General features: G+C 52.6%; 1 protein-coding gene across 3 annotated transcripts in view; it reads left to right on the top strand.

Moving 5' to 3' along the window:
• LRRCC1 (leucine rich repeat and coiled-coil centrosomal protein 1) overlaps nt 1-26,325 on the top strand; it is a 192,252-nt gene that overhangs the window by 49,158 nt on the left and 116,769 nt on the right. The window lies entirely within an intron of this gene.

Here is a 26,325-nt window from a genome sequence, read left to right as displayed (position 1 = left end):
GACTGCCACCCCGCGTCACGTGAAACTACATATCCCATGATGCCTCCTGTCCCTTCACAGCTATAGCAGTGCCAGCTCCAGCGCATGTGAAGCATTACAGTTGTCAACTTACTTGACATATGGTGCTTGCTATGTAGCGAGAAATAGTAACCCGACGCATGGCACGTAATGAGGATGTGCTGTACATAAGGGGAGTTACTATATAATTACACAGGATGGGTGCAGGATAGAAACGTGGCAGACAAGGTCATGTGACCACAACTAAAACATGGCCATAAAGAGGCCATGGTCCAAAAGGCCTTAGTCCATTAAGAGCTTCTAAAAACCATGTTGTATAAAAAGCAGCATAGAACCCCTTTAACCAGTTCAATTTCTGCCCATTTTCCCCTGTTCTTAAGGCATTATTTTTTCCCTCTTTCTTTTCATACATGTGATTTTTTTTTTTTTCTTTTTAGAGGCAAAAATTGTGTTTCTCTGACGCCTCATTGGGGGACACAGGACCATGGGTGTTATGCTGCTTATCTATAGGAGGACACTAAGTAGATGCAAAGATGTTAGCTCCTCCCCTGCAGTATACACCCCCTGGCCCAGCCAGGCTACTTCAGTTTTAGCTTAGTGTCTATAGGAGGCACATCTCTGCAGACTACTGCAGCAAGAACTTTTTGTTTTTAGAGGGCGATGGTTTCCTTCAGGGACCGATTTCCCAAAACCATGAACAGGCGGGAATGCAGAGTGTCGCCTCCCCGTCCCCCCTCCTGCGACGCTGGATTCTGGGCTGTTACTCACTGGACGACGGGTCTCATGGCACCGATTTTCCAGAGCGCAGAGCAGATAAAAACTTCCTCAGTCCCTCTTGCAGGCTCTGAGTTGATACAGTCATATGAAAAAGTTTGGGCACCCCTATTAATGTTAACCTTTTTTTTTTTTTATAACCATTTGCAACAGCTATTTCAGTTTCATATGTCTAATCTAATAAATGATGGACTGAGTAATATTTCTGGATTGAAATGAGGTTTATTGTACTAACAGAAAATGTGCAATCTGCATTTAAACTAAATTTGACAGGTGCATAAGTATTGGCACCTCAACATAAAAGTGACATTAATATTTTGTACATCCTCCTTTTGCAAAAATCACAGCCTCTAGTCGCTTTCTGTAGCTTTTAATGAGTTCCTGGATGAAGGTATTTTTGACCATTCCTGTTTACAAAACAATTCCAGTTCAGTTAAGTTTGATGGTCGCCGAGCATGGACAGCCCGCTTCAAATCATCCCACAGATGTTCAATGATGATCAGGTCTGGGGACTGGGATAGCCATTCCAGAACATTGTAATTGTTCCTCTGCATGAATGCCTGGGTAGATTTGGAGCGGTGTTTTGGATCATTGTCTTGCTGAAATATCCATCCCCTGCGTAACTTCAACTTCGTCACTGATTCTTGCACATTATTGTCAAGAATCTGCTGATACTGAGTTGAATCCATGCGACCCTCAACTTTAACAAGATTCCCGGTGCCGGCATTGGCCACACAGCCCCAAAGCATGATGGAACCTCCACCAAATCTTACTGTGGGTAGCAAGTGCTTTTCTTCTAATGCCGTGTTTTTTTGCCTCCATGCATAACTCGTTTTTGTATGACCAAACAACTCAATCTTTGTTTCATCAGTCCAGGACCTTCTTCCAAAATTTTACTGGCTTGTCCAAATGTGCTTTTGCATACCTCAGGCGACTCTTTGTGGCGTGCTTGCAGAAACTGCTTCTTTCGCATCACTCTCCCATACAGCTTCTCCTTGTGCAAAGTGCACTGTATTGTTGACCGATGCACAGTGACACCATCTGCAGCAAGAAGATGCTGCAGGTCTTTGGAGGTGGTCTGTAGATTGTCCTTGACTGTTCTCACCATTCTTCTTCTCTGGCTTTCTGATATTTTTCTTGGCCTGCCACTTCTGGGCTTAACAAGAAATGTACCTGTGTTCTTCCATTTCCTTACTATGTTCCTCACAGTGGAAACTGACAGTTTAAATCTCTGAGACAACTTTTTGTATCCTTCCCCTGAACAACTATGTTGAATAATCTTTGTTTTCAGATCATTTGAGAGTTGTTTTGAGGAGCCCATGATGACACTCTTTATAGGAGATTCAAATAGGAGAACTACTTGCAAGTGGCCACCTTAAATACCTTTTCTCATTATTGGGTACACCTGCCTATGAAGTTCAAAGCTCAATGATGTTACAAAACCAATTTAGTGCTTCAGTAAGTCTGTAAAAAGTAGTTAGGAGTGTTCAAAACAAGAAATTGATAAGGGAGCCCATACTTATGCACCTGTCAAATTTAGTTTAAATGCAGATTGCACATTTTCTGTTAGTACAATAAACCTCATTTCAATTCAGAAATATTACTCAGTCCATCAGTTATTAGATATATGAAACTGAAATAGCTGTTGCAAAAACCCAAATTGTTATAAAGAAAAAAGGTTAACATTAATAGGGGTGCCCAAACTTTTACATATGACTGTACATGCTCCGCACCAGCAAGCGTCAGACCGCCATCTCCACAGGAGCCTGAGGTGAGATCCTTCCGATTTTTCCAGAGCAGATGAAAAACTTCCTCACTCCCTCTGGCAGGCTCTCAGTTGATACACACTCTGACCGGGCACAGCAGGCGTCAGAATCTCCACACTGGCTCCCTGACAAGAATTGGAGCAAAGGTCACACTGACTGGATTGGGCTGATTGCAGACTCCTGCACAGCACTCCACCTGTGGTGGGGGGAGGGGAGAGCTCCCAGGACTCAGTGCAGCTGCGGTACACTTAGAGTTTTTTTTTGTTCACCATTGTTGTGCAGGGCTGGAGGGGGGAAGGGGAATCCCTTCCTACCATATTCTTTATATTATATTTTCTCATGCCTTCTTGTCAGAGCTAAGCCCCGTCCCCTCCAACACTCGATAAGCCACGCCCCCTCACAAAAGCGCGCGTACCTCTCCTCACACAGGAGCCCTGCAGAGCATTGCTCTCTCTTGTTGTGATCAAAGCCTGTTCGCGCCTCTCAGAGCTGGCTTCCTCCTTCCCACAGGAACTGGGACACAGGAGCAGGGGGGAGGGGCCATCAGCGTTCTGGGTGAGTTATGGCCTCAATTGTTTTCTCACATTAGCTCTGCAGAGCATTGCTCCCTCATTACAATCAGAGTTTGTGGCTCATCAGCCAGAGGCTGCAGTCACATGTTTTATGCCCTGCACAACTACAGCAACAACTATAAGACTTTTAATGTATCCTGCCACGCTGAGCTACTAGGGGATGATAGCACCTCTTCCTTCTGTGAGTCCGGTGCCCTTGTAGCTCCCCCTTTCCCCCACCCCCACCCCACCACCGCCGCAGCAACCGCTGCCAGTCCAGAGCCTACGGCTCCCAGTCCCCCGGAATGGGCACAGTTCCCAGAACCTGGTGCTGGCTATGCAACATCGTCCTCACACCCCTGGGGGCCCCTGGACAGAACGCAGCCTGATGACACCTCTATAGAGGGTCCGTCTGATAAGAATCAGCCCTCTGCTTCACCGGTTGCAGATCAGAAAAAGGGCATGACCCCCATGGTTCTCCCTCTGGGGTACACAGATGGGGTTCTCCCACATGTTCCGTGGTCTCTGAGGAGCCGGAGGAAGGGGAATGATGTTTGTACTGGGATGATTCCTTGGTTTCAACCTCCCCGAGCGATCAAGCTGCGATGGACTCCCTTATTGCAGCAATCAACCAAAACTCTGCATGTGGAAGATCTCCCATCCACTACTACTGACTATGCGGTCTCCTTTTAAAAGGGTGAAGAAACCTAAAGGAAAAAAAAAAAATTTCTTTGTCGCTCCATTGGGAGACCCAGACAATTGGGTGTATAGGCTATGCCTCCGGAGGCCGCACAAAGTATTACACTAAAAGTGTAAAGCCCCTCCCCTTCTGCCTATACACCCCCCGTGCTCCCACGGGCTCCTCAGTTTTTTGCTTTGTGCGAAGGAGGCAGACATGCACGCATAGCTCCACAGATTAGTCAGCAGCAGCTGCTGACTATGTCGGATGGAAGAAAAGAGGGCCCTTAACAGGGCCCCCAGCATGCTCCCTTCTCACCCCACTCTTGTCGGCGGTGTTGTTAAGGTTGAGGTATCCATTGCGGGTACGGAGGCTGGAGCCCACATGCTGTTTTCCTTCCCCATCCCCCTTAGGGCTTTGGGTGAAGTGGGATCCTAATCGGTCTCCAGGCACTGAGACCGTGCTCCATCCACAGCTCCAGAGGACTCTGCTGGATAAGGAGCCGAGTATCGTCAGGGACATGGCCCTGCTACTTTGAGGTACTCTGTGTCCCCGTGGGGACAGCGCACAGCAACACTCCAGCATTGCTGGGTGTGCTAGTGCACCGGGGACCGCGGCGCTGACCGCGTTTGTGCCATTACACACTGCAGCGTCGCTGAGTGTGTTAGTGTATAGGGACTACCGCGCTGACCGCCGCTGCCATTGTTATCACTGCGGCGCGGCTGGGACTGTTAGTGCGCCGGGGACTTCCACGCCGACCGCGCTTATACGGCGGCCGCGCTTATAACTCGAGTCCCCGGCTTTTGCGGCCTAGTCTCATTTTCTTCCCGCCCCCAGGCCTGCCAGTCAGGGGAAGGGCGGGACGCTGTACAGGACGGCAGCACTGAGGGCTGGAGCATGCTTTGCATACTCCACCCCCCTCACTGTGCACAGTGGGGCACCAGTTTCCCGCACTTCTGGGTCACGCCCACGGCTCCCTCCTCTCCTCAGGACGCCGGCAGCCATTCCTGTCAGCTCCTCTGACGCTGGAGAGGGGAGACAAGCTCTGGGAGACCCAGGCAGGGATTCTGGTGACCACACAACCGCTTTAAGCGGGCGGTAAGCAGCACCTGAGGTGCTGGCCCCACTTGTGCAGAAGTGTACTTATAGATTATATGTTTATAGGCTATACTTTACACTGTATGGTGCACGGCTGATTTGTGGCTATATACCCTCCTGTGTTGCTCAGGGGAGACAACAGCATGGCGCCCACAAGAAGCAGGGGTGCCAAAACACAGGCTTACTATGCTGCCTGCGCCGCATGTACGACTTCACTGCCGGCAGGTTCCACTGACCCTCATTGTGTGCACTGCTTGGCCCCTGTGGCACTTACTCAGCCGGAGCCTCTGCTAGGGGTGGCCCAGGGGGATCCACCTGCTAACACTGTCCAGGTGACAGGGACGGAGTTTACAGTTTTTACTGAAAGACTTTCTGAGACTATGGCTAAGATACTAGAAGCTTTGCAGTCCAGACCGGTATCTCAGACCATGGGCACTGTGGAATCATTGCCCCCTGGTTCCCCTCAGTTGGAATGTTCCCCCGGGGTGTCTCATAGATCCCAGGGTGAGGTCTCTGACACGGACCGCAGCCCCAAACCGCCTAAGCGAGCTCGCTGGGAAATCCCCTCGACCTCATCACATTGTTCAGGGTCTCAGAGGGAGGACTCTCTGTATGAGGAAGCGGAGGTAGCCGATCAGGATTCTGATCCTGAGGCCGCTCTCAACCTTGATACTCCTGATGGTGACGCCATAGTGAATGATCTTATCGCGTCCATAAATCAAATGTTGGATATTTCTCCCTCAGCTCCTCCAGTGGAGGAGTCAGCTTCTCAGCAGGAGAAATTCCGTTTCAGGTTCCCCAAGCGTACAACGAGTATGTTTCTGGATCACTCCGACTTCAGAGAGGCAGTCCAGAAACACCGAGTTTGTCCAGATAAGCGTTTTTCCAAGCGCCTTAAGGATACACGTTATCCCTTCCCCCCTGACGTGGTCAAGGGCTGGACTCAGTGTCCCAAGGTGGACCCTCCAATCTCCAGACTGGCGGCTAGATCCATAGTTGCAGTTGAAGATGGGGCTTCGCTCAAGGATGCCACTGACAGACAGATGGAGCTCTGGTTGAAATCCATCTATGAAGCTATCGGCGCGTCTTTTGCTCCAGCATTCGCAGCCGTATGGGCACTCCAAGCTATTTCAGCGGGTCAAGCGCAAATTGACGCACTCACACGTACGTCTGCGCCGCAAGTGGCATCCATAACCTCTCAGACGTCGGCATTTGCGTCCTACGCTATTAATGCTGTCCTGGACTCTACGAGCCGTACGGCGGTTGCAGCCGACAATTCGGTGGCAATACGCAGGGCCTTGTGGCTACGGGAATGGAAGGCAGATTCGGCTTCCAAAAAGTGCTTAACCGGTTTGCCATTTTCTGGCGACCGTTTGTTTGGTGAGAGGTTGGATGAAATCATCAAACAATCCAAGGGAAAGGAAACATCCTTACCCCAGCCAAACCAAAATTTCCCCAACAGAGGAGGGGACAGTCGAGGTTTCGGTCCTTTCGGGGTGCGGGCAGGTCCCAATTCTCCTCGTCCAAAAGGCCTCAGAAGGATCAGAGGAACTCCGATCCATGGCGGTCTAAGTCACGCCCTAAAAAGACCGCCGGAGGTGCCGCTACCAAGGCGGCTTCCTCATGACTTTCGGCATCCTCACACCGCATCCTCGGTCGGTGGCAGGCTCTCCCGCTTTTGCGACACCTGGCTGCCACAGGTAAAAGACCGTTGGGTGAGAGACATTCTGTCTCACGGTTACAGGATAGAGTTCAGCTCTCGTCCTCCGACTCGATTCTTCAGAACATCTCCGCCTCCCGAGCGAGCCGATGCTCTTCTGCAGGCACTGGGCACTCTGAAGGCAGAAGGAGTGGTGGTCCCTGTTCCTCTTCAGCAACAGGGTCACGATTTTTACTCCAACCTGTTTGTGGTTCCAAAGAAGGATGGGTCTTTCCGTCCTGTCCTGGACCTAAAACTGCTCAACAAACACGTAAAGACCAGGCGGTTCCGGATGGAATCCCTCCGCTCCGTCATCGCCTCAATGTCCCAAGGAGATTTCCTTGCATCGATCGATATCAAAGATGCCTATCTCCACGTACCGATTGCTCCAGAGCATCAGCGCTTCCTGCGCTTCGCCATAGGAGACGAACACCTTCAGTTCGTGGCACTGCCGTTCGGCCTGGCGACAGCCCCACGGGTTTTCACCAAGGTCATGGCTGCAGTAGTTGCGGTCCTCCACTCTCAGGGTCACTCGGTGATCCCTTACTTAGACGATCTGCTGGTCAAGGCACCCTCTCAAGAGGCATGCCAGCACAGCCTCAACGCTACTCTGGAGACTCTCCAGAGTTTCGGGTGGATCATCAATTTTCCAAAGTCAAATATGACACCGGCCCAATCACTGACATATCTTGGCATGGAGTTTCATACCCTCTCAGCGATAGTGAAGCTTCCGCTGACAAAGCAGCGTTCACTACAGGCGGGGGTGCAATCTCTCCTTCAAGGTCAGTCACACCCCTTGAGGCGCCTCATGCACTTCCTGGGGAAGATGGTGGCAGCAATGGAGGCAGTCCCTTTCGCGCAGTTTCACCTGCGTCCTCTTCAATGGGACATCCTACGCAAATGGGACAGGAAGCCGACGTCCCTCGACAGGAACGTCTCCCTCTCTCAGGCAACCAAAGCTTCCCTTCGGTGGTGGCTTCTTCCCACTTCATTATCGAAGGGGAAATCCTTCCTACCCCCATCCTGGGCGGTGGTCACGACGGACGCGAGTCTGTCAGGGTGGGGAGCAGTCTTTCTCCACCACAGGGCTCAGGGTACGTGGACCCAGCAAGAGTCCTCACTTCAGATCAATGTTCTGGAGATCAGGGCAGTGTATCTTGCCCTGAAAGCGTTCCAGCAGTGGCTGGAAGGCAAGCAGATCCGAATTCAGTCGGACAACTCCACAGCGGTGGCTTACATCAACCACCAAGGAGGAACACGCAGTCGGCAAGCCTTCCAGGAAGTCCGGCGGATTTTGATGTGGGTGGAAGCCACGGCCTCCACCATCTCCGCAGTTCACATCCCAGGCGTGGACAACTGGGAAGCAGATTTTCTCAGTCGCCAGGGCATGGACGCAGGGGAATGGTCCCTTCACCCGGACGTGTTTCAGGAGATCTGTTGCCGCTGGGGGATGCCGGACGTCGACCTAAGGGCGTCCCGGCACAACAACAAGGTCACGGCATTCATGGCACGTTCTCACGATCACAGAGCTCTGGCGGCAGACGCCTTAGTTCAAGATTGGTCGCAGTTTCAACTCCCTTATGTGTTTCCTCCGCTGGCACTGTTGCCCAGAGTGTTACGCAAGATCAGGGCAGACTGCCGCCGCGCCATCCTCGTCGCTCCAGACTGCCCGAGGAGGTCGTGGTACCCGGATCTGTGGTATCTCACGGTCGGCCAACCGTGGGCACTACCAGACCGACCAGACTTGCTGTCTCAAGGGCCGTTTTTCCATCTGAATTCTGCGGCCCTCAACCTGACACTGTGGCCATTGAGTCCTGGATCCTAGCGTCTTCAGGGTTATCTCAAGAGGTCATTGCCACTATGAGACAGGCTAGGAAACCAACGTCCGCCAAGATCTACCACAGGACGTGGAAAATATTCCTGTCGTGGTGCGCTGCTCGGGGTTTTCTTCGTCGCTCTATTGGGAGACCCAGCCGATTGGGTGTATAGCACTGCCTCCGGAGGCCACACAAAGCAATTACACTAAAAAGTGTAAGGCCCCTCCCCTTCTGGCTATACACCCCCAGTGGGATCACTGGCTCACCAGTTTTCTGCTTTGTGCGAAGGAGGTCAGACATCCACGCATAGCTCCACTGTTGGTAGTCAGCAGTAGCTGCTGGCTATATCGGATGGAAGAAAAGAGGGCCCATATGGGGCCCCCAGCATGCTCCCTTCTCACCCGCGGTGGTGCTTGTAAGGTTGAGGTACCTATTGCTGGTACAGAGGCTGGAGCCCACATGCTGTTTTCCTTCCACATCCCCTGGGGCTCTGTGGAAGTGGGATCTTGCCGGCCCCCAAGCCCTGGGGCCGGGCTCCATCCACAGACCCATAGAACCTGCTGGATTTGGAGCGGGAGTGCCGTTCAGGGACAAGGCCCTGCAACTTTCAGGTACTCTGTGTCCCCGGCAGGCACGGACACTCTCAGGCTTGCTGAGCGTTATAGTGCGCCGGGGACAGTAGCGCTGTGCGCCGGGGTTAGGTCACTGCAGCTTTGCTGAGTGACGTTTCATGTTGGGAACTACTGCGCCGACCGCTCCTGGAGCGGCGGCGCAGCTGCGACTTGTAGTGCGCCGGGGACTTTGCGCCGACCGCGCTTTTACTGCGGCGGCGCTTCTAACTTTAGCCCCCGGCTTCTGCGGCCTAGTGCCGCTTCGTTCCCGCCCCCACCCTGTCAATCAGGGTAGGGGAGAGACGCTGCTCAATTAACAGCGCCGAGGGCTGGAGCTTTATTTACATGCTCCAGCCCTCTCACTAGGCACAGGGGGAAGCAGACTTCCCGCTCTTCGTCGGTGTACGCCCAGGGCCCGCCCCCCCTCTCCACAAGGACGCCGGCAGCCATTACACATGCGGCTGGCTGGGGAAAGGCAGCAGGCTCTGGGAGACCCAGACTAGAGGGATTTCTGGCGTCCACACACCGCTCCTAAGCGGGTGGTAAGCAGCACAGTAGTGCTGGCCCCTCTAGTGCCTCAGTGTTATATTAGTGTACTTTTTTCTTGGTACCATATATATATATATATATATATATTTATATAGTGCACTGTAAGGTCGCTTCTTGGCTGGACACCCTGTACTGCTCTGAGGAGGCAGCAACATGTCATCCGCAAAACGCAAGGGTGCCAAGGCACAGGCTGTGTACACTGTTTGTACTGCATGTGGGGCTGATCTACCGGCAGGCTCCAAAGACTCACATTGTGTTCAATGTTCAATCCCAGTGGCACTTCGTCAGCCAGAGCCTAATGTGGTGGTAGCCCAGGCTGAGGCGCCTGTGAACCCTGCCCCGGTGACGGGGACAGACTTTGCAGTTTTTGCTGATAAAATGTCTGTGACTATGGCAAAAATCCTGGAGACCTTGCAGTCCAGGCCAGTTGCTCAGGCCATGGACACTGCTGTGTCTATGCTCCCCGGTCCCCCTCAGTTGGAACTAATCCGTACTTCAGGGGGGTCTCAAGCATCACAGGCTGAAGTCTCTGACTCAGATGACAGTCCCAGGCAGCCTAAGCGAGCTCGCTGGGAAAGACCCTCCACGTCCTCACACTGTTCAGGGTCTCAGCGACAAGAGTCTCTCTGTGATGAGACTGAGGAAGGTGACCAGGATTCTAATCCTGAGGCCCCTCTCAATCTGGATGCCCCTGATGGTGACGCCATGGTTAATGACCTTATATCGGCAATTAATAGGCTGTTGGATATTTCTCCCCCAGCCCCTTCTGCAGAGGAGGCAGCTGCACAGCAGGAGAAGTTCCATTTCCTATATCCCAAGCGTAAATTAAGTGCTTTTTTGGACCACTCTGATTTCAGAGAATCGATCCAGAAACACGACGCTCATCCAGACAAGCGTTTCTCTAAACGTTCTAAGGATACCCGTTATCCTTTTCCCTCTGAGGTAGCCAAACGCTGGACCCAGTGTCCAAAGGTGGATCCCCCAATTTCCAAGCTTGCGGCTAGATCCATAGTCGCAGTAGAGGATGGCGCTTCACTTAAAGATGCCAACGACAGACAGATGGACCTTTGGTTGAAATCTGTCTATGAAGCTATCGGCGCGTCGTTTGCTCCAGCATTCGCGGCCGTGTGGGCACTCCAAGCTATTTCAGCTGGTTTAGCACAGGTGGATGCTTTCATACATCCAGCAGTGCCGCAAGTGGCGTCCCTAACTTCGCAAATGTCTGCGTTTGCGACCTATGCTATCAATGCTGTCCTAGAATCTACGAGCCGTACCGCTATGGCGTCCGCCAATTCTGTGGTTTTGCGCAGAGCCTTGTGGTTAAAGGACTGGAAAGCAGATGCTGGTTCCAAAAAATGCTTAACCAGCTTGCCATTATCTAGAGACAGACTGTTTGGTGAGCCATTGGCTGAAATCATAAAACAGTCTAAGGGTAAGGACTCGTCCTTACCACAGCCCAGAGCAAGTAAACCTCAACAGAAAAAGTGGCAGTCGAGGTTTCGGTCCTTTCGTGGCTCGGGCAAGGCCCAATTCTCCTCGTCCAAAAGGACTCAGAAAGAACAAGGGAACTCAGATTCCTGGCGGGCTCACTCACGCCCCAGGAAAGCAAATGGAGGAACCGCTTCCAAAGCGGCTACCTCATGACTTTCGGCCTCCTCCCTCCGCATCCTCGGTCGGTGGCAGGCTCTCCCGCTTTTGCGACATTTGGCTGTCTCAGGTCAAAGACCGGTGGGTAACAGACACTCTGTCTCGCGGGTACAGAATCGAGTTCAGTTCTCGGCCTCCACTTCGGTTCTTCAGAACCTCCCCACACCCCAACCGAGCAGATGCCCTGCTGCAGGCGGTGGACTCTCTAAGAGCAGAAGGAGTCGTGATCCCTGTCCCCCCTCTCGAACGGGGGCGAGGATTTTACTCCAATCTCTTTGTGGTTCCAAAAAAGGACGGCTCCTTCCGTCCTGTTCTGGACCTAAAACTACTCAACAAGCATGTGAACGCCAGGCGGTTCCGGATGGAATCCCTCCGCTCAGTCATTGCCTCTATGTCTCAAGGAGATTTCCTAGCATCAATAGACATCAAGGATGCTTATCTCCACGTGCCGATTGCTACAGAGCACCAATGCTTCCTACGCTTCGTGATAGGAGACGACCATCTTCAGTTCGTAGCTCTGCCATTTGGTCTGGCGACAGCCCCTCGGGTGTTCACCAAGGTCATGGCGGCAGTGGTAGCAGTCTTGCACTCTCAGGGACACTCTGTGATCCCTTACTTGGACGATCTACTGGTCAAGGCACCCTCTCAAGAGGCATGCCGACTCAGACTGAATGTTGCACTGGAGACTCTCCAGGCGTTCGGGTGGATCATCAACTTCCCAAAGTCAAATCTGTCACCGGCCCAATCACTAACGTATCTTGGCATGGAGTTTCATACTCTCTCAGCGATAGTGAAACTTCCGCTGGACAAGCAGCGGTCTCTACAGACTGGGGTGCAGGCTCTCCTTCAAAGTCAGCCGCACTCCTTAAGACGCCTCATGCACTTCCTCTGGAAGATGGTGGCGGCAATAGAGGCGGTTCCGTTTGCGCAGTTTCATCTGCGTCCACTTCAATGGGACATTCTCCGCCAATGGGACGGGAAGTCAACATCCCTGGACAGGAAGGTCTCCCTTTCCCAGACAGCCAAAGACTCTCTGCAGTGGTGGCTTCTTCCCACCTCATTATCACAGGGAAGATCCTTCCTACCACCGTCTTGGGCGGTGGTCACGACAGATGCGAGTCTGTCAGGGTGGGGAGCAGTCTTTCTCCACCACAGGGCTCAGGGTACGTGGTCTCAGCAGGAGTCCACCCTTCAGATCAATGTTCTGGAAATCAGAGCAGTGTATCTTGCCCTACTAGCCTTCCAGCAGTGGCTGGAAGGAAGGCAGATCCGAATTCAGTCGGACAACTCCACAGCGGTGGCATACATCAACCACCAAGGGGGGACACGCAGTCGGCAAGCCTTCCAGGAAGTCCGGAGGATTCTGATATGGGTGGAAGCCACAGCCTCCACCATATCCGCGGTTCACATCCCCGGCGTAGAAAACTGGGAAGCAGACTTCCTCAGTCGCCAGGGCATGGACGCAGGGGAATGGTCCCTTCACCCAGACGTGTTTCAGGAAATCTGTCGCCGCTGGGGGGTGCCGGACGTCGACCTAATGGCGTCACGGCACAACAACAAGGTCCCAACCTTCATGGCACGGTCTCGCGATCAAAGAGCGCTGGCGGCAGACGCCCTAGTGCAAGATTGGTCGCAGTTCCGGCTCCCTTATGTGTTTCCACCTCTGGCACTCCTGCCCAGAGTGCTACGCAAAATCAGATCCGATTGCAGCCGCGTCATACTTGTCGCCCCAGACTGGCCGAGGAGGGCGTGGTATCCGGATCTGTGGCAGCTCACGGTCGGCCAACCGTGGGCACTCCCAGACCGACCAGACTTACTGTCCCAAGGGCCGTTTTTCCATCGGAATTCTGCGGCCCTGAACCTGACTGTGTGGCCATTGAGTCCTGGATCCTAACGTCTTCAGGATTGTCCCAAGGGGTCATTGCCACCATGAGACAGGCTAGGAAGCCCACGTCTGCTAAGATCTACCACAGAACGTGGAGGATATTTTTATCCTGGTGCTCTGCTCAGGGAGTGTCTCCCTGGCCATTTGCATTGCCTACCTTTCTTTCTTTCCTGCAATCTGGGTTAGAAAAAGGTTTGTCGCTCGGCTCCCTTAAAGGTCAGGTCTCGGCGCTATCCGTCTTTTTTCAGAGGCGTTTGGCACGCCTTCCTAAGGTGCGCACGTTCCTACAGGGGGTTTGCCATATTGTACCCCCGTACAAGCGGCCGTTAGATCCATGGGATCTGAACAGGGTACTAGTTGCCCTCCAGAAGCCGCCTTTCGAGCCTCTGAAGGAGGTTTCACTTTCTAGACTATCACAGAAAGTGGCTTTTCTGGTAGCGATCACATCTCTCCGGAGAGTGTCTGAGCTGGCAGCACTATCATCCAAGGCTCCCTTCCTGGTCTTCCACCAGGACAAGGTTGTGCTGCGTCCTATTCAGGAGTTTCTCCCGAAGGTGGTATCCTCTTTTCATCTTAATCAGGATATCTCTTTGCCTTCGTTTTGTCCTCATGCAGTTCATCGGTATGAGAAGGATTTACATTTGTTAGATCTGGTGAGAGCACTCAGAATCTACATTTCCCGCATGGCGCCCTTGCGCCGTTCGGATGCACTCTTTGTCCTTGTCGCTGGTAAGCGCAAAGGGTCGCAGGCTTCTAAAGCCACCCTGGCTCGATGGATCAAAGAACCAATTCTTGAAGCCTACCGTTCTGCTGGGCTTCCGGTTCCATCAGGGCTGAAGGCCCATTCTACCAGAGCCGTGGGTGCATCCTGGGCATTACGACACCAGGCTACGGCTCAACAGGTGTGCCAGGCAGCTACCTGGTCGAGTCTGCACACTTTCACCAAACATTATCAGGTGCATACCTATGCTTCGGCGGACGCCAGCCTAGGTAGAAGAGTCCTGCAGGCGGCAGTTGCCTCCCCGTAGGGGAGGGCTGTCTTGCAGCTCTAACATGAGGTATTTCTTTACCCACCCAGGGACAGCTTTTGGACGTCCCAATCGTCTGGGTCTCCCAATAGAGCGACGAAGAAGAAGGGAATTTTGTTACTTACCGTAAATTCCTTTTCTTCTAGCTCATATTGGGAGACCCAGCACCCGCCCTGTTGTCCTTCGGGATTGTTGGTTTGTTTGCGGGTACACATGTTGTTCATGTTGAACGGTTTTCAGTTCTCCGATGTTACTCGGAGAGAATTTGTTTAAACCAGTTATTGGCTTTCCTCCTTCTTGCTTTTGCACTAAAACTGGTGAGCCAGTGATCCCACTGGGGGTGTATAGCCAGAAGGGGAGGGGCCTTACACTTTTTAGTGTAATTGCTTTGTGTGGCCTCCGGAGGCAGTGCTATACACCCAATCGGCTGGGTCTCCCAATAAGAGCTAGAAGAAAAGGAATTTACGGTAAGTAACAAAATTCCCTTCTTTTCTCCCTGGCCATTTGTCTTGCCCACTTTTCTGTCCTTTCTTCAGTCCGGATTAGAAAAGGGTTTGTCACTCGGCTCCCTTAAGGGACAAGTCTCTGCGCTCTCTGTGTTTTTTTCAGAAGCGCCTGGCCAGACTTCCACAGGTACGCACGTTCCTGCAGGGGGTTTGTCACATCGTTCCTCCTTACAAACGTCCGTTGGAACCCTGGGATCTGAACAGGGTGCTGATGGTTCTTCAGAAACCACCGTTCGAGCCAATGAGGGAAATCAGGATATCTCCTTACCCTCTTTTTGTCCTCATCCAGTTCACCAATGTGAAAAGGATTTGCACTTGTTAGATCTGGTGAGAGCACTCAGACTCTACATTTCTCGTACGGCGCCCCTGCGCCGCTCGGATGCACTCTTTGTCCTTGTCGCTGGCCAGCGTAAAGGGTCACAGGCGTCCAAATCAACCCTGGCTCGGTGGATCAAGGAACCAATTCTCGAAGCTTACCGTTCTGCTGGGCTTCCGGTTCCCTCAGGGCTGAAGGCCCATTCTACCAGAGCCGTGGGTGCGTCCTGGGCTTTGAGGCACCAGGCTACGGCTCAGCAGGTGTGTCAGGCGGCTACCTGGTCGAGCCTGCACACTTTCACGAAACACTATCAGGTGCATACCTATACTTCGGCAGATGCCAGCCTAGGTAGGCGAGTCCTTCAGGCGGCGGTTGCCCACCTGTAGGACGGAGCCGCTACGGCTCTATTATGAGGTATTATTTACCCACCCAGGGACTGCTTTTGGACGTCCCAATTGTCTGGGTCTCCCAATGGAGCGACAAAGAAGAAGGGAATTTTGTTTACTTACCGTAAATTCCTTTTCTTCTAGCTCCAATTGGGAGACCCAGCACCCGCCCCTGTTTTTTTGTATACACATGTTGTTCATGTTGAATGGTTTCAGTTCTCCGATATTCCTTCGGATTGAATTTACTTTAAACCAGTTTATAATTTTTTTCCTCCTTCTTGCTTTTGCACCAAAACTGAGGAGCCCGTGGGAGCACGGGGGGTGTATAGGCAGAAGGGGAGGGGCTTTACACTTTTAGTGTAATACTTTGTGCGGCCTCCGGAGGCATAGCCTATACACCCAATTGTCTGGGTATCCCAATTGGAGCTAGAAGAAAAGGAATTTACGGTAAGTAAACAAAATTCCCTTCTTTTGACGCCACTTCGGTATCCGTAAACCCATGGAGTCCCGGTACCCCTTTGGCTCAGCTGTCTCTAAGGGCTGGGCCGATCCGGCCTTGGTGGACCCTCACCCGCCTTCCGCCTGCCTGAAGGACCCTCCTGTCTTGATGGATCCTCCTTCAAGGACCCGACAGACAGACAAGTGGAGCAGCTCGATCGCTCCGCCTTGAGGCTGCGGGTCCCTCTCCTCTTCCGTGTGGGTCGCACAGGACTAACAGTTTCCCTCAGACCCTCACAGATGTAACAGTTCACATTGCTGCGGCGGCAGAGTACCTCATGCAGGCCTCCCTCGACGCTGCTACCTGCGCAGTTATTGCCGCCTCAAATACCATAGCCATCTGTAAGGCCCTCTGGTTCCTATAATAGAGAGCGGACTCTGTCTCTAAGAAGCCTCTCATAGTACTCCTTTCTAGACCTATGGTTTGCCGATCGTCTGGACAGGCTCTTTTTTTTGTCTGACGCCACCGGAGGAAAAGAGTACCTCCCTCCCCCAACTCTAGCCCAGGATGTTTTTAACTAGACATGCAGTGCCCGACCTTCTCAGCCCTCCCCGAGTCCACCTCGTCCTGGCAGCCTAGACAAAGACCGTGGAGTCTCGTCCTCCTCCATCTGGGCTGCCACCTCAGACCAAAAATGGGTTTGATACCTTGTGTCTTCTGATTACCACATTGAACTCCTGACCCGATCCCCTGGTCAGTCTTTTCTCTCAAACCCCCCCAAAGGCTCCAAAACACCGTGAGGCCTTCTCCTCAGCGATCCACTCCCTCCAAACGGCGGGGGTGATGGTACCTGTTCCGGACGGTGAGAGGTTCAAGGCCTTCTATTCCAACCTCTCGTGGTCCCCAAAAAAGGACGGGTCAGTTCGATCCATCCTGGACCTCTAACACGTGAGCAAACGTGCACGTAAGGAGATTCAGAATGGAATTCCTAGGGTCCGTTTTTACCTTTATGGTCGAAGGAGAATTCCTTACCTCCCTGGCTATCAGGGACGCGTACCTGCACATACCCATCACTCCAGCTCACCAAAAGTTCCTCCGCTTCGGTGTTCAGGACTTCTTTTTTTCATTTGTGGCTCTTCCCTCGGCTCTGCCACGGCACCAAGGGTCTTAACAAAGGTCATGGCGGCCGCCATGAGTGCCCTTCATGCCAGGAGAGTGGCTGTTCTGCCTTGCTTGGATAACTTCCTCATCAAGGGCTCAACCAGCGTGCAGATCTCTGTGGGCACCCTATCCCACTTAGGGCGGCTTCTGACTCCTGTCAAATCATCCCCGGTCCCGTCAAAATCCGTCACCTCCCTGGGCATGTCCCTGGACACCCTTCGGGGCTTGATATTTCTCCCTCAAGACAAGGTGACCGCTCTACAACAAGCGGTACACTGCCTTCTACATACTCCTCTCGCTCCATACGATTTCAGTATGAGTGCTAGGTAGGATACCGGCGGCTATAGAGGCAGTGTTGCTCGCTTAGCCACACCACCGCCCACTGCAGCTTGCGCTTCTAGCTGCCTGGGAAAAGGGCCCCTTTTCCTTGGACGAACTTTTCACCTGACACCTTCAGTCAGGTATGCGCTTTGCTGGTGGCTTCAGTCCTCTTCCATATCGAGAGGGAGTTTTTCTCCCCCAAGTGGACTGGCTACTCCTGACCACGGACGCCAGCCTTTTAGTCTGGGGAGCAGCGTACTGGCTCCACACTGCTTGGGGATGTTAGACACCCCAGGAGTCTTCCCTTCCCAGAAATCATCCTGAAAATCAGCGCAATCTTTCTCGCGCTCAGGTCATTCCCCCCTTCTGCTAGCAGGTCGTTTGATTCGGGTCCAATTGGACAATGCAACAGCTGTGGCCTAGGTCAATCTGCAGGGAGGTACCAGCAGCAAGACAGCTTATCTCGAGGTCCTCAGGATCCTCACCTGGGCTGAATCGGCGGGGGTCTGTGTTTTCAGCGTTACACATACCGGGAGTAGAGAACTGGGCGGCGGACCTTCTAAGTCGCCAAGGGCTGGCCGCCGGAGAGTGGTTTCTCCACCCAGAAGTGTTCCTACACATCTGCACTCGCTGGGGTACACCAGACGTGGATCTAATGGCCTCAAGGTTGAATGCGTTCTTAGCCAGGTCACGTGATCCACAGTCCATCGGCGTGGATGCTCTAGTCTCCTGAAGTCGTTTCCGTCTACCTTACATGTTTTTCGCCTCTGCCCCTGCTGCCGTGAGTAATCAGGAAGATCAAGGCAGAAGGAGTCCCGGTGATACTAATAGCACCGGACTAGCCCAGGTGCGCCTGGTATGCCGAATTAGTACAGTTGCTCATGGCGCCTCGTAAGCATCCCAGACCTGTTGACCCAAGAGCCCTGAAGCTGACGGCCTGGCCATTGAGACCTGGACTTTAACAAGAGCGAGATTCTCTCCCGTGGTCATCTCCACCATGTACAGTGCCCGAAAGCCGGCCTTCATCCTGTATTTACCACCGTACGTGGAAAACTTTCCTTTCCCAGTGCAGGGAATCTAATGTCCAACCTATGCCTCTGGCGATCCCTAGAATTCTTGATTTATTTATTTATTTTTTTTTTTTGCAGTCAGGTTGCAAAAGGGGTTGGCCCTCAGCTCCCTTAAGGGGCAGGTTTCATCTCTCTCAATATTTCATCAATACCACCTAGCTTGCAATCCGCAAGTCAAGACTTTCCTCAGGGGCGTTTCCCATCTAGTTCCCCCGTACAAACGGTCGCTGGACCCATGGGACCTCAATCTCGTTTTGGACGGTATCCAGAGGTCCTCCTTTGAACCTCTTAAGGAATCTTCTCTTGCTCTTCTATCCTGGAAGGTAACATTCTTAGTGGCGATTACGTCCATCAGACAAGTTTCGGAACTGGCAGCACTCTTGCCGCGAACTCTTTCTGATCTTTCATCAGGACAAGGTGGTTCTACGCCCCCTTCCGGTTTTTCTTCCGAAGGTTACTTCCCTGTTTCATATGAACGAGGACATTGTTCTGCCTTCCTTTCTTCGGCGCTCCATTGGGAGACCCAGACGATTGGGTGTATAGCTACTGCCTCCGGAGGCCACACAAAGCATTACACTAAAAAGTGTAAGGCCCCTCCCCTTCTGGCTATACACCCCCAGTGGGATCACTGGCTCACCAGTTTTCTGCTTTGTGCGAAGGAGGTCAGACATCCACGCATAGCTCCACTGTTTAGTCAGCAGTAGCTGCTGACTATATCGGATGGAAGAAAAGAGGGCCCATATAGGGCCCCCAGCATGCTCCCTTCTCACCCCGCTTGTGGTTTGTAAGGTTGAGGTACCTATTGCTGGTACGGCGGCTGGAGCCCACATGCTGTTTTCCTTCCCCATCCCCCTGAGGGGCTCTGAGGAAGTGGGATCTTACCGGCCCCAAAGCCCTTAGGCCGGGCTCCATCCACAGACCCATTGAACCTGCTGGATACGGAGCTGGGTACCGTTCAGGGACATGGCCCTGCACCATTCAGGTACTCTGTGTCCCCGTACACACAGGCACAGCACACTCCAGACTTGCTGGGTGTGCTAGTGCGCCGGGGACAGTAAAGGGTTACAGTCACTGCAGCCTAGCTGAGTGACTTTATGTATTGGGAACTACCGCGCAGGACGCTCCGGGAGCGGCGGCGCGGCTGGGACTTGTAGTGCGCCGGGGACTTAGCGCCGACCGCGCTTTTACGGCGGCGGCGCTTATAAATCCAGTCCCCGGCTTTTGCGGCCTAGCTCCGCTTCGTTCCCGCCCCCACCCTGTCAATCAGGGTAGGGGAGAGACGCTGTACAATCAGCAGCGCCGAGGGCTGGAGCCTTATTTACATGCTCCAGCCCTCTCACTGGACACTGTGGGACGCCGGTTTCCCGCTCTGACTTGGGGGCACGCCCACGGCCCGCCCCTACCCACACGAGCTGGAGAAGGACGCCGGCAGCCATTCCTGGAGTCCGAGCTGAGAGATCGGACTCTGGGCAACCAGGCACAGGACTAGGGCGACCACACACCCGCTTATAGGCGGGCGGTAAGCGGCACCTGAAGTGCTGACCCCACTAAATACCGCAGTTGTCCATTTGTATTTTATGCTTACACTGCATAGGTCGCTATTTTTGGCTATATGCCCTCTTAGATGGCGACACATCAGCAGCAGGAAAGCAGGGGTGCTAAGGCACAGGCTTTCTATGCTGCTTGTATTGCATGTACTGAAGTGTTCATGTGTATTTATGCTTGTATGCTATACACTGCACTGTACGGTCGCTAGTCTGGGCTATTTTCGCCTAGAATGACTAGACTACAGCAGCAGAAAAGCAAGGGTGCTGAGGCACAGGTTTTTTTCTATGCTGCTTGTATTGCAGGGGTTGCAGTGTTCATTTGTACTTATGCTTGTATGCTATACATTGCACTGTATGGTCGCTATTCTGGGCTATATTCCCCTAGATGGCTAGTCTATAGCAGCAGAAAAGCAGGGGTGCCAAGGCACAGGCTTTCTATGCTGCTTGTATTGCATGTGCTGCAGTGTTCATTTGTACTTTATGCTTGTATGCTATACATTGCACTGTACGGTCGCCATTCTTGGCTCTATATCCTAGATGGCTAGCCGGCAGCAGCATATAAGCAACACAGGCTTTCGATGCTGTTTTTACTGCATGTGATACTGTTCCATGGCACTGAACCCCATTGTGTGCAATGCTCCCCTGTAGCACTTGGTCAGCCGGGGTCTCTACTAGACGTGGCCAAAGGAACCACCTGTCAACCCTGTCCAAGGACAGGGATGGAGTTGCAATGGGATAGAGACTTGCAGTCCGGACAGGCCATGGGCAATCTGGATCATTGCTCCCTGGCCACCCTCATTTGGAATAAAATCGGTGCTCCGGGGGGGTCCCAGGAGGCTCTCTGTATGATGAGGCAGACGTAGCTCATCAGGACTTTGATCCTGACACCGCTCTCAATCCGGATACACCGGATGGTGACGCCATAAGGAATGATCCTATAGCGTCCATCAATGGAATGTTGGATCTTTCTCCCTCAGCTCCCCCAGCGGAGGAGTCAGCTTCACAGCAGGAGAAGTCCCATTTCAGTAGCTCAAACGTATATTGAGTATTTTTCTGGCCACGCTGACTTCAGAGAAGCAGTCCAGGAACACCACGCTTACCAGATAAGCGTTTTCCCCAAACGTATTAAGGATACACGTTATCCTTTTCCCCCTGACGTGGTCAAGCGCGGGACCCAGGGTCCAAAGGTGGATTCTCCAATCTCCAGGCTTGCGGCTAGAGCATAGTTGCAGTGGAGATGGGACTTCACTTAAAGATGCTAGACAGATGGACTCTGGTTGAAATCTGTCTATGAGGCTATCGGCGTGTCGGTTGCTCCGGCATTTACAGCCGTATGGGCACCCTAAGCTTTTCAGCTGTTCTTGCACAGCTGGTCTTGAGCATATGTACATTTGTGCCGCAGGGGCGTCCGTAACCTCGCAATGTCTGCATTGCGACTTACCCTATTAATGCTGTCCTGGAAGGACAGTCGAGGTTTCGGTCCTTCCCAAGCTCGGGCAGGTCCCAATTGTCCTCGTCCAAAAGAGCTGAAAAGCCTCAGAGGGGCTCAGCTTCCGGGGGCTCAATCACGCCCAAGGAAGGCAGCCGGAGGAACCGCTACCAAGGCGGTCTCCTCATGACTCTCAGCTCTCTCATCTCTCCGCATCCGCGGTTGATGGCAGACTCGCTCGCCTTTGGCGACATTTAGCTGCCACAGGTCACAGACCGGTGGGTGAGGGACATTGTGCCCACGTGCACAGGACAGAGTTCTGTTCTCGTCCTCCGACTCGATTCTTCAGAACGTCCCCACCTCCCCACCGAGCCGATGCTCTTCTGCAGGCAGAAGGAGTGGTAATCCCTGTTCCTCTTCAGGAACAAGACACGGTTTTCCTCCAATCTGGTTGTGGTGCCAAAAAAGGACGGCTCTTTCCGTTCCGTTCTGGACCCAAAACTGCTCAACAAGCACGTGGAGGCCAGGCGGTTCCGGATGAAACCCTCCGCTCCGTCATTGCCTCAATGTCTCAAGGAAATTTCCTAGCATCAATAGACATCAAAGATGCTTATCTCCACGTGCCGATTGCTACAGAGCACCAACGTTTTCTACGTTTTGTGATAGGAGACGAACATCTCCAGTTCGTAGCTCTGCCATTTGGTCTGGCGACAGCCCCACGGGTGTTCACCAAGGTCATGGCGGCAGTGGTAGCAGTCTTGCACTCACAGGGACACTCTGTGATCCCTTACTTGGACGATCTACTTGTCAAGGCACCCTCTCAAGAGGCATGCCAACTCAGCCTGAATGTTGCGCTGGAGACTCTCCAGACGTTCGGGTGGATCATCAACTTCTCAAAGTCAAACCTGTCACCGACCCAATCACTAACGTATCTTGGCATGGAGTTTCATACCCTCTCAGCGCTAGTGAAGCTTCCGCTGGACAAGCGGCGGTCACTACAGACCGGGGTGCAGACTCTCCGTCACGGTCAGTCGCACTCCTTAAGACGCCTCATGCACTTCCTCGGGAAGATGGTGGCGGCAATGGAGGCGGTTCCGTTTGCGCAGTTTCATCTGCGTCCTCTTTATTGGGACATTCTCCGCCAATGGGACGGGAAGTCAACATCCCTGAACAGGAAAGTATCCCTTTCACAGACGGCCAAGGACTCTCTGCAATGGTGGCTTCTTCCCACCTCATTATCACAGGGAAGATCCTTCCTACCACCGTCTTGGGCGGTAGTCACGACAGACGCGAGTCTGTCAGGGTGGGGAGCAGTGTTTCTCCACCACAGGGCTCAGGGTACGTGGACTCAGCAGGAGTCCACCCTTCAGATCAATGTTCTGAAAATCAGAGCAGTGTATCTTGCCCTACTAGCCTTCCAACAGTGGCTGGAAGGAAAGCAGATCCGAATTCAATCGGACAACTCCACAGCGGTGGCATACATCAATCACCAGGGGGGACACGCAGTCGGCAAGCCTTCCAGGAAGTCCGGCGGATTATGATGTGGGTGGAAGCCACGGCCTCCACCGTATCCGCAGTTCACATCCCCGGCGTAGAAAACTGGGAAGCAGACTTCCTCAGCCGCCAGGGCATGGACGCAGGGGAATGGTCCCTTCACCCGGACGTGGTTCAGGAAATCTGTAGCCGCTGGGGAAGGCCGGACGTCGACCTAATGGCGTCCAGGCACAACAACATGGTCCCAACCTTCATAGCACGGTCCCGCGATCACAGAGCTCTGGTGGCAGACGCCTTAGTGCAAGATTGGTCGCAGTTCCGGCTCCCTTATGTGTTTCCACCTCTGGCACTCTTGCCCAGAGTGCTACGCAAGATGAGATCCGACTGCAGCCGCGTCATACTCGTCGCCCCAGACTGGCCAAGGAGGGCGTGGTATCCGGATCTGTGGCATCTCACGGTCGGCCAACCGTGGGCACTACCAGACCGACCAGACTTACTGTCCCAAGGGCCGTTTTTCCATCGGAATTCTGCGGCCCTGAACCTGACTGTGTGGCCATTGAGTCCTGGATCCTAGGGTCTTCAGGATTATCCCAAGGGGTCGTTGCCACCATGAGACAGGCTAGGAAGCCCACGTCCGCTAAGATCTACCACAGAACGTGGAGGATATTCTTATCCTGGTGCTCTGCTCAGGGAGTGTCTCCCTGGCCATTTGCATTGCCTACCTTTCTTTCTTTCCTGCAATCTGGGTTAGAAAAAGGTTTGTCGCTCGGCTCCCTTAAAGGGCAAGTCTCGGCGCTATCCGTCTTTTTTCAGAAGCGTCTAGCACGACTTCCTAAGGTGCGCACGTTCCTGCAGGGGGTTTGTCATATTGTACCCCCGTACAAGCGGCCGTTAGATCCATGGGATCTGAACAGGGTACTAGTTGCCCTCCAGAAGCCGCCCTTCGAGCCTCTGAGGGAGGTTTCACTTTCTAGACTATCACAGAAAGTGGCTTTTCTGGTAGCGATCACATCTCTTCGGAGAGTGTCTGAGCTAGCAGCGCTGTCTTCCAAGGCTCCCTTCCTGGTCTTCCACCAGGACAAGGTAGTGCTGCGCCCCATTCAGGAGTTTCTACCGAAGGTGGTATCCTCTTTTCATCTTAATCAGGATATCTCTTTGCCTTCGTTTTGTCCTCATGCAGTTCATCGGTATGAGAAGGATTTACATTTGTTAGATCTGGTGAGAGCACTCAGAATCTACATTTCCCGCACGGCGCCCCTGCGCCGTTCGGATGCACTCTTTGTCCTTGTCGCTGGTAAGCGCAAAGGGTCGCAGGCTTCTAAGGCCACCCTGGCTCGATGGATCAAAGAACCAATTCTTGAAGCCTACCGTTCTGCTGGGCTTCCGGTTCCATCAGGGCTGAAGGCCCATTCTACCAGAGCCGTGGGTGCGTCCTGGGCATTGCGACACCAGGCTACGGCTCAACAGGTGTGCCAGGCAGCTACCTGGTCGAGTCTGCACACTTTCACCAAACATTATCAGGTGCATACCTATGCTTCGGCGAACGCCAGCCTAGGTAGTAGAGTCCTGCAGGCGGCAGTTGCCTCCCCGTAGGGGAGGGCTGTCTTCGCAGCTCTAACATGAGGTATTTCTTTACCCACCCAGGGACAGCTTTTGGACGTCCCAATCGTCTGGGTCTCCCAATGGAGCGCCGAAGAAGAAGGGAATTTTGTTACTTACCGTAAATTCCTTTTCTTCTAGCTCCTATTGGGAGACCCAGCACCCGCCCTGTTGTCCTTCGGGATTTTTGGGTTTTTTCGGGTACACATGTTGTTCATGTTGAACGGTTTTTCAGTTCTCCGATGTTACTCGGAGTGAATTTGTTTAACCAAGTTATTGGCTTTCCTCCTTCTTGCTTTTGCACTAAAACTGGTGAGCCAGTGATCCCACTGGGGGTGTATAGCCAGAAGGGGAGGGGCCTTACACTTTTTAGTGTAATGCTTTGTGTGGCCTCCGGAGGCAGTAGCTATACACCCAATCGTCTGGGTCTCCCAATAGGAGCTAGAAGAAAAGGAATTTACGGTAAGTAACAAAATTCCCTTCTTTGTCCACACCCAGTCCATAGGGTGGAAAGGTTCCTATATTCGCTAGACCTTGAGGGCTCTCAGATATTACGTACCCAGGACAGCCCCTTTAGGAACATGGACTCCTTGTTCGTCATTCCTGAAAGGCCTAAGAAAGGAGAGGCAGCTTCATAGGCAACGCTGGCTCGCTGGATTCGCTCTGCGATCCAGGAGGTCTACCACTTGAAACTCAAGCCCATTCCTAGTGGGCTGCGGACTTATTCCATGCGAGCAGTTGGCGCCTCTTGGGCATCAGGCTTCAGTGGAACAGGGGTGTAAGGCTGCGACCTGGTCTTGCCTACATACTGTTTCAAAGCATTACCGAGTCCATACCCAGGCTTTGGCTGAGGCGAACCTAGGTAGGAAAATTCTGCAAACGATCGTGGAGCACCTATCTCAGTAGGCGCTCCTGGCTATCTGGGACTGGTTCTTAGTCCTTGGGTTGCGTTGTTTGCTTACCCACCCAGGGACTGCTTTAGGACGTCCCATGGTCCTGTGTCCCCCAATGAGGCGTCAGAGAAAAACGGATTTTTGTGTACTCACCGTAAAATCGTTTTCTCTTAGCCATCATTGGGGGACACAGCACCCTCCCTGTTGCCCTGTTGGGCCTTAGCTTTTTTCTCTCTCAGTACTTTTATGTTATGAGTATTCACTCAAGTTTTTTGTTACTTGTTCTCCTACTGCTTGTGTACTAAAACTGAAGTAGCCTGGCTGAGCCAGGGCGTGTATACTGCAGGGGAGGAGCTAACCTCTTTGCATCTACTTAGTGTCTTCCTATGGATAGGCAGCATAACACCCATGGTCCTGAGTCCCCCAATGATGGCTAAGAGAAAACGATTTTACGGTGAGTACACAAAAATCCGTTTTTTTCCTCACATTCAAATAAATTTTGCCTTTATTTTTGTGGTAACTGTGGCCATAATATGTGTCATTTTTATTTGTACTGTCTTAATGTATATTTGTCACATTTTACCTTTCCGTAGCAATTACTTTTATGTATCAGACATGTTTTCTTTTTTGTTTTTATTTTTCTTTCCTTCGTACCCCTGCAAGTGATCTGTTTATGGCTGCCTTCATGTGGGTGAAGAGCCAAACTGCCCAATCATTGACTTACATTGAAGTTCAGATCAAGTTCTAGTCCCTAACTGAACTTGATTTAAAGTCCAGCTGAACCAAACTTCCACAGGTCTGCTCATCTCTATTTCGGAGTTCCCCTGTAACTTGGTCCAGCATATTAAACCCAGTTACATGACAGTTTGCTTCATGCCTGCGCTCCAAAGCTGATCTAAGACTGTTAGGCCAATAGGCTCTTGCTCCACACATAAATGTTGGGTCTGGAGAAGGGGTCTAAGGGGGAAACTTTTCTCCTTGCGGAGACTGACAAACCAGTTTGGCTGTGGGGTCTGGAGAAGGAAGCAATGTGAGTGTTTCC

Source organism: Anomaloglossus baeobatrachus, chromosome 6 (genome assembly GCF_048569485.1).
Source record: "Anomaloglossus baeobatrachus isolate aAnoBae1 chromosome 6, aAnoBae1.hap1, whole genome shotgun sequence".
Lineage (NCBI taxonomy): Eukaryota > Metazoa > Chordata > Amphibia > Anura > Aromobatidae > Anomaloglossus > Anomaloglossus baeobatrachus.
Note: the sequence above shows the minus strand (reverse complement) of the source record. Positions and strands in the feature narration are given on the sequence as shown.